Source organism: Prunus mume, linkage group LG1 (assembly GCF_029339155.1).
Source record: "Prunus mume cultivar Tortuosa linkage group LG1, ASM2933915v1, whole genome shotgun sequence".
In the NCBI taxonomy this organism is placed as follows: Eukaryota; Viridiplantae; Streptophyta; class Magnoliopsida; order Rosales; family Rosaceae; genus Prunus; species Prunus mume.
In genome coordinates this window covers 28,451,219-28,458,904 of record NC_142698.1, presented here as the reverse complement: position 1 = coordinate 28,458,904, position 7,686 = coordinate 28,451,219, and the positions used below count along the sequence as shown (strand labels likewise).

Genomic DNA, 7,686 nt, shown 5'->3' with positions numbered 1-7,686 from the left:
CTAGGGTTGGGCTCGGTTTGGGTTGGTTCGGTTTTGGGCTCAACCCGACATCGAACCGTAAACTTGGTTTGGCTATTTTGAAAATGAAAACCAAACCATAATTGATGAAAACCGATCACTTCGGTTAACCGGACTTGGTGGTTTGGTTTGGTTCGGTTTCGGTTTTTTGGCTCTTAGAGAGAGAGAGAGAGAGAGAGAGAGAAGAAATAAAAGCGATGGAGAGGAGAAGAAGAAAAAAAGAGAGGGAGAGATGGAGAAGAAGAAGAAGAAGAAGAAGAGGAGAAAAAGAAACGAGACAGAAGAAGAAGAAGAAGAGGGAGTGAAGAAAAATATAAAAAGAATGAGAAGAAAAAAAAATAGAGAGAGAGGGACTGATAAAGACAAGACAAACGGAGAGATTGAGAGAGAAGAAAAACAAAAGATTGAAACTATGTATTATATATCTATATATACATATATTTTAAATATTACAAACCATACACCGAACCATATACTTCGGTTTGGTTTGGGTTCAAACCGATGACCAAAAAAAAACCAAACCAACCCAACCCATTGGTTTGGTTTGGGCGGTTTGGCCGAGTTTCGGGTCAAAATGCCCAGCCCTAGTGTTGTCTAGCATAGACTCATGATTAAAAAAATAGGGAGCTTCACTAATATACCCAAAATAGGGGCTGAAATTATAAATAAAAAAACCTACATGGGATACACTTTAGAAATACACCAAAAACTCATTTACTACATAAGAAATTGGTGTTGAAGTTCCTATAAATTACGTGACTGCCATTGATAAACTTAAAAGAAGCCCAACACAAAAAACTTAAAAAGCACCCAAAACAAGCCCATTTTTTTTTTAAACCCAAACAATTCATTACAAAAAAAAAAAAAATCTTGAAAACCGTAGCTTCATTAACACGTCATGTTGATTAATGACTGTAATGTTCCACACCTTTACTGTCATGTTGATTAATGGCTGTAATGTTCCAGTCTAGGGTGCTAGTATCCTATGACATCCTATTTCTAATGCATGTATATCCTGTAATGTTCTAGTCTAAGGTAATAAAACTACTAGTTTCCTATGACATCCTATTGCTAATGCATATCTGCCCCTGTAATGTTCCAGCCTAGGGTAAGAACACTGCTAGTTTCTTATGACATCTTATTTATAATGCATGTCTACCCATGTAATGTTCTAGTATAGGGTAATAACAGTGCTAGTTTACTGTTATGTTGATTAATGGCTGTAATGTTATAGTCTAGGGTAATACACTGTTGGTTTAGTTTTTATGACATCCTATTTCTAATGCATGTCTAACCCTGTAATATTCTAATCTAGGATAATAACACTACTAGTTTCCTATGAAATTCTATTTCTAGTGCATATCTATCCTTGTAATGTTCCAGTTTAGGGTAATAACATTGCTAGTTTCCTATGACATCCTATTTTTAATACATGTCTACCCATGTAATGTTCTAGTCTAGGGTAATAACACTGCTAGTTTACTATCATGTTGATTAATGGCTGTAATGTTCTAGTCTAGCGTAATAACACTGCTAGTTTAGTTTCCCATGACATCTTATTTCTAATGCGTGTCTACCCCTATAATGTTCCAATCTAGGTAATAACACTACTAGTTTCTTATGACATCCTATTTCTAATGCATGTCTACTAGTATAATATTCCAGTCTAGGGTAATAATACTGCTAGTTTCCTATGACATCCTATTTCTAATGCATGTCTACTCTTGTAATGTTCCAGTCTAAGGTAATAACACTGCTAGTTTCCTATGACATCCTATTTCAAATGCATGTCTACTCTTGTAATGTTTCAGTCTAAGGTAATAACACTGCTAGTTTCCTATGACATTATATTTCTAATGCATATCTACCCCTGTAATATTCAAATATAGGGTAATAATGTTGATTAATGTTTGTCATGTTGTTATTTCTAATACATGTCTACCAAAGAAAAGATGAAGTAAGAACAAACCAGATCAACTCAAAACAAGCCGAGCCTAGATTGTTAATACATTAATCATTTTACAAATTGAATGACCAAAATTTAAATTAGGTCTAAATTCAAGGACTATGACAACTAAAAAGCCTTATAAATAAATAAATAATCAATGCGAAAATTTCACCCAAAAACTGTAATGCAAGCCTGGTTCGTATGAATAAGATACATACAAAATCAAAATGTGAGCACCCAACATGGGTCATGTTGTATTGTATGGGCCAAAAGATATAGTTCACCAACTATAGTAGAACGAACGTGAATCGGTTTAAGCAAGAAAACAATATGAAGTCAACAAAGATTGTAAACTAATGCCCCAATACTACTAGAAAAAGGATCAAAGGCATTGAGTGCTATCAGTTTCTTTTGCCCTTTTTAGGGATTGAAAATAGTGCCTATTGTTGTATAAGGGACCAATGTTTTGAAAGTCGAGGCGTTTTAGTTGCTCTATGCAAGGTGTAAGCCTTAAAACAGTGAGGCGTAAGCCTTTTGAATATTAATTTATTTTAATAAGAAAAATTTATAAATAATACAATACAACAAAAGATGAAGAGAATTCTTGAAATTGATGGAGATTATTTGGTAAGGTAGAAATTAGGGTTGTACTATACCAATATATATATATATATAGGTCCATGTGTTAATATATTAATTTAGAAAAAAAAAAAAGGGTAAGTAGAATAAAGGCTACAGCTGCCTGGAGTTAGAACAATGCAAGAAATATATTAATATATTCTTACCTTAATTTTATTAGAATAAAGGTAAGAACAAAAAAAGAGAAACTTGCGTTTAATTTTTTTCAAAACACTCAAAGTGAAACGACATCGTTTCATTTAAAGTTTTTAAAACACTAAAATTGAAACAACGTCGTTTCAATTGAATAACCCTAAAAAATTAAACACGTGAAGTCTTCTACCTCGCAAAGTCGTCTTCCTCGCGTAGCCAATTTCCAGATTGCACAGCGCTGCCTCACTCCTCCTGGCCACTGCTTGCAACGCCTCCTCACGCCTCCCCGCGCTACACGTGCAACTTGTGAAATAGCTGACCACCTTAGGCGATTCCTTGCCGCCTTGCTTCGATGATCGCAAAGGCATGCCTTTGGGATCCTCTATTGATAATATATTACTGAATGTAAAAATCTGTGCCTAATTTTTGCAATAGGTCCCAAATGTCGCGACATTTAGATATATGTTTGTCGTGTTAAAATCGAGTTATTTATATTTGCCACTAATTCATTTTTTTTAATCAGTTGAGAAGGATTGAAAATCTGGACCTCTAACAACATTGAGATGATCATGGTACTAGTCAACTTAATTCTCAGACTGTTAGATACTATAAGACTCGTTGAATTTGTGTGTGTGAAGAAAGAGGATGATCATGGGTTACTAGGTATGTTGTTACGCCCGTTTTATTATCAGAAAGAGGATGATCATGTTGTATTTTTAGTTGTATGCCCGTTTTGTGCTGTAACTTCTGGTTTTAGATTTGTAGGAGATTGCACAGACCGATGATGTGCTATACAAACTGATAAAAACAAAATTTCAGATTATACATCCTTGAATTATATATATCTATGGGGATCGGTGCCCTTTTTGCCTTATGGATTACTCTAGTTGTTTGGCCTTGTCGAATATTCGAGGACCTTAATTAAATAAAGCCTTTTGTTTTGTGATTCACATCCAATGTATCAGTTTTTATTTTATTTTTGATATTATTGATTAATTATTTTTGTATATGTGTCGAATAATAATTTATTGGAAGGAGGAATGCCCTTAAAGAATGAGGCAAGCAGCATGTCCCTACTAAAATGCCAGCCTCCACACGGAGAGACCGGAAATCATACGAAAGAATCTACAGCCTTTCAGTAAAAACAAAAACTCCTTAACCAATGACGGGGAAAGAGAGGAAACACTTAGTGAGCTGAAATCTCAAAGAGCGGAGAGGAAGGGTGGACACATTTTCCACTCCCTCACCAAAGTCAAACAACATCTCTTCCTGTGTCTGTTCTTTGGTTTCATCAACACACCACCTGCCGCCCTCTCATAATTTTTCTCTATGTTCTTCTTCGATTGTCTCTCTCTCTGTGCGATTTCCATATTCCTTGTTCCAGTTTCACTTTCGTGCCATCTACGATCTTGCTTGTATTAATTGACAGATTTGTATAGCAATCTTACAGGTTATTTCAGTATATGAAATAGTATGCACTTTTTCTCTCTAATGTTCTACCAAAAGTTCTTGTATCTTTTGTGTTTCTAGCAGATTACTTGCACCCACTGCCGAATGGCTTTGAGCAGCCAAAGAGCCTCCACTTCTGCTCCTTCAGCTTCTCCATGGAAATACCATGTGTTCTTGAGTTTTAGGGGCATAGACACTCGCAGACGTTTTGCGGCTCATCTATATCACAGATTGTGGTTTCGCTCAATTACAACTTTCAGGGACGACAATGAACTTGTAAGAGGTACAACTATTTCACCAAATCTACTGAGAGCAATTGAAGAATCGCGGATTGTGATCGTTATCCTCTCACCAAACTATGCTTCTTCATCCTGGTGCCTGGATGAGGTTTCAAAGATTGTTGAGTGCAAGGACGTGGACACCATTCTACCAATTTTTTATGATGTAGATCCTACTGATGTCCGAAAACAAATGGGCACTTTTGCGGAAGCCTTCAACAAACACAAAAAGAACTTTAAAAAAGACAAAGCAAAGCTACAACGCTGGAGAGCTGCTCTTACAAAAGTTAGTAATATCTCTGGCTGGATTTCTAAAGACAGGTAAGCATGAACAAATGCACAGGTATTAGTTCTTTCAAATTATGCTTCATATATGTAATCTCACCAGATGGTTTTTTCTTGGTTGTAGAGATGAGAGCGAACTTATCAATGAAATTGTGGAAGAAGTGTGTAACAAAGTGCATCCTACAATATTCACATTGCCAGGTTCCTCAACAAAGTTGGTGGGAATTGATTTTAGACTGAAGAAAATAGAATTGCTATTAGATCGTGAGGCAAAAGATGTTCGCTTTATAGGGATATGGGGGGATGGTGGCACATGTAAGACAACTACCGCAAGACTTGTTTATGACAGAATTTCCCATCACTTTGATGTTAGCTGCTTTCTTGCTAGTGTGAGAGAGGTTAGTGCAACGCATGGGCTTGTTCATTTACAAAAACAACTTCTTTCCCCAATCTTGAAGCAAAAAGTGAATGATGTTTGGAATGTTCATAGTGGATCCGACATGACCAAGTACTGTTTGTGTAATAAAAAAGTGCTTCTCGTTATTGATGATGCGGATCAGTTAAACCAACTGGAAGTATTGGCCGGAAAGAAAGACTGGTTTGGTTTGGGGAGCAGAATCATTATTACAACCAGAAGGAATGTCTCTTGATTGAACATCACGTAGAGGAACGATATCAGCTCTTGGGATTACAAGACAGTGAAGATTTTCATCCCCCCAGAAGGGATGAGCCTGAAGGAGATCTTAACTTGCAACTGCCTAAGAAGCTGCCTAATTCAATCGAACATCGAAAAGATGATGAACCCACTAAAGTTCAGTCGAAGAAAGATGAACAAGTTGGCAAAGTTCCCAATGCTGTTGAAGAAGGTGTGAACATGGATTCTCCTCCTAATTTCAAGGTGTGTGTTGGCTGCAAGAGGAATATTGAACATGAGGCATATAAAAATGAGAAGGGCACTCATCAGTGGCATCCACATTGTTTGCGCTGTCATGCTTGCAATCTTCCATTTATTCGTCCCAAATTTAAATTGCATGAGAATCATCCTTACCACACACCCTGCTACATGGAGCGGCATTTACGATGTGGTGTTTGTGAAAATTTAATCCCATCAAATTCAGATGGTAAAGTGGTGGCTATGCTACATCCTATCTCGCTACAAAGATCCTGTCCCTCTCATGAGGACGACGGAACTCCTATGTGTTGTGGCTGTGCAAGAAAAAAGCCAAGGAACACCATATATTATTTACTTAATGATGGTCGGCATCAATGTCTGGAGTGTCGGGACTCGGCGATTATGGAAGCTGACCAATGCGAAGCCCTTTTCCTTGAAATACAAGAAGTGTTTGATTTGAAATTTCAAGAGAAAAATATTCTAATACACTTTGTCGATCAAACAGAATTCTTAGAAGTGAGTAAACAGTTGGTAATAGCTAGATTTAATACCAACATCAAGAGATCTATTTTATTTGGCTTGAAGCGCCCTGAAGTAACAGCAATTAAGATACTGAGTGGTCTTCCTAGGCTGACGACAGGGTTCCTTATGGCTCAGACTATGATGCAAGCATGGCTAAAGGTTAAATGTTATCGAATTCGAAATATGAGCCCACAGGTTAAAACTGGTATGAGCCAAGTGTTGGGCCATATGTGGCTGGAATTTGTGATGAATTCTGTGTCAGACTTCGAGAAGAAGCTTGGTAACTTTTATCAACGCCGAATTGAGTCAGCTAGTGGAGAAGGGTTCAGCTTAGGTAGAAAAGCAGTACTCAAGCATGGTCTAAGACAGACCCTTGACCATATTGCGATGACAGGAAGCTTTCCACTTGTATAGTGATACGAACAAGTACTTCCCAGATAATCCACTTGTGGATTGATATTAATTAGGCTGTTAATTGTTTTTGTTTTTGTTTTTTTTTGGTTTTCTATCTGAATTGATGGCCATGAGGTTAAGTTAACAAAAGCCCTACTAATGTCAATCAACATTTATGCAGAACTAAAGTTGTTTGTATCTTTAAATGCATGTTATTGATGAGACACCCATTTCCAAGGTTTGAACTTACACACACATATATTAGTACAAGCGATATTAATGGCACGGGATTCGAACACAGGCAGGACCTTAGGTACATGGGTAATTGCTTTTAAGAGCACTTCACAGTTAGCCCTTGCCATGGCAAGGAGCCTAAGGCTACTATTCACATGAATAGTGGCTGCCCTAGCACAAAAAAATTGTGTTTCCAGCAGTGTAAGGCTTGCCACGGCAAATACTATTCATTTTTTTGTTTTTTTCACAACTTTGTTTGCTTAAACAATTAATTTGGATAATATTTTCGGATAAGATTTTTGGGTTCCTACGTGTCAATACTATTCATATCAGATCAGATTTTCGGTTTCAAATTTCAAATAAATTTCAGATACATTTCAAAATTCAAATTCCAGATAAATTTCAAATTTCAAATTTCATGTGAATTTCAAATTTCAGATAAGATTTTTACCCTCTAAAATTGCGCCACGTGCCATTTCTATCTGCCTAAATTTTTCTATAAAAGCAGAGGCTCAACTCATACCTCCCACACCATATCTTCTAGGGGTGGGCACGGTTCAGTTTGGACCGGTTTTTGGAGAAAAATGGAACTGATCAATAGTGCAATCCGGTTCGGTTTGGACCGTTCGCTCAATATCCATACAAAAATCCGAACCAAACCGGACCTGTCCGGTTCAGTTCGAATCCAACTGTTCGGTTTTTTTTTTAAAAAAAAAAATAATAATAATAAACAAACCTGCCCAAAATGAATTTATATACTAACATACCTCAAATTTGAGGTTTTATCAAGCTTTCAACGCATCAAAATGAATCTAACTTTAACAAAAATGCAATCCAAATTCAATCAAACTTTAACATATAAATTACAACCCAAATTCAATCAAACTTCAACAAAA

General features: G+C 36.6%; 1 pseudogene; it reads left to right on the top strand.

Annotated features, from left to right (window-relative positions):
• The first annotated feature begins 4,291 nt into the window (after window positions 1–4,291).
• Window positions 4,292–6,577, top strand: LOC107880157 (disease resistance protein Roq1-like; annotated as a pseudogene).
• Window positions 6,578–7,686: the final 1,109 nt, after the last annotated feature.